Source organism: Mus caroli, chromosome 17 (genome assembly GCF_900094665.2).
Source record: "Mus caroli chromosome 17, CAROLI_EIJ_v1.1, whole genome shotgun sequence".
Taxonomy (NCBI): Eukaryota; Metazoa; Chordata; class Mammalia; order Rodentia; family Muridae; genus Mus; species Mus caroli.
In genome coordinates, this window is record NC_034586.1 from 15906384 (window position 1) to 15907673 (window position 1290).

General features: G+C 51.6%; 1 pseudogene; it reads right to left on the bottom strand.

Annotated features, from left to right (window-relative positions):
- Window positions 1–6: 6 nt before the first annotated feature.
- LOC110283939 overlaps window positions 7–1290 on the bottom strand; it is a 14072-nt pseudogene continuing 12788 nt past the window's right edge.

Sequence of the window (1290 nt, forward strand, 5' to 3'; positions counted from 1 at the left end):
CCCTTAGGGCTTGAGCACAGGACCTGTATTTCAGGGGAATGTTGACAATCCATAACTCCAGGGTGGACTACTAAGCCCTGCAAGGTGAGTGAACCCCGGCTGAGAATAAGCCCCATGGTTCCAGGGGGCAAGGATGGTATAGGCTCCACTGGCACTGGCTGAATACTCATTTGAGGCATTAGTAGGAAGTCGGAGGTGGCACACAGGTCCACCCTTGTGGGTCTTCCTGGGTCGCCTCTCTGACTGCTTCCTGGGTCCTGACAAACCAGTTCCCATATCTTTGAGGGCNCTGGGACCGAGGGCCCGATAGCCCATTTTTTGACACATCAGCTGATTGGCTACCAGGGGGAAGGAGTCTGCCCTTTATATCCCTCACAGAGCGACACTGGTCGGCTCTATGATAGCCCTTGCCACACTTAGAGCAAAGAGTGAGGGTCCCCCCTTTTATCTGGAGCTCTGCAATCTTTCTTAAGGTGCCCAGGCTTCCTGCAGTTAAAACATGTCCTCCGATAATTTCTGCCTATGGAGCGTTTTTGGGATTGGAGGATGGCGGCTGCTAAGCCTGCATTGGTGAGAGGTCCTGTAAGCCTTTATTCTTTCTTGGGGCTATGGCCACTCGACACTCCTGTGTGGCTTGCTCATAAATGAGCTGTTCTACCAGAGGTGCGGCTTGCTCCGAATCTCCAAAAATATGCTCTGCTGCCTCTGTCATTCTGGCCACAAAATCTGAGAAGGACTCCTGGGGTCCCTGGATGATCTTTGTTAGTTGTCCAGTGGCTTTGCCTGTTCGGGAGAGCACCTTCCAGGCCTTAATAGCCATGGAGGAAATTTGGGCATAAGCTCCCCAGTGATAGTTTGTTTGATCAGCAGTATAAGCTCCCTGACCGGTTAACAGGTCAAAAGTCCAATCACTCTGCTCTGGAGTCAAAGCAGCAGCATTTGCTCGGGCCTGCATTTGTGCAGCCTCTTGCCATAGAGCTCTCCATTCCATATATTTGCCCGTACTGGGGAGAGCGGCTTTTGCAATCATTTGCCAGGCGGCAGGAGTTAGTGCCATGCCAGCAAGCCTGTCTAACTTCACCAAGGTAAAATTAGCATTGGCTCCATATTTACGGACCGACTTGGCAAGCTATTTAATCTGTATATACTCTACTGGAGCGTGAACATGCCCACCCTCGGCTCCTTCAAAGACCGGAAATGCCTGTTGCATCTTCCTTTGTTCCTCTCTTGGAATGAACGAGTCTGCGCATTGCCTCTCTGTCCATTGCCTCTCTGCACAGGGCTGACGCA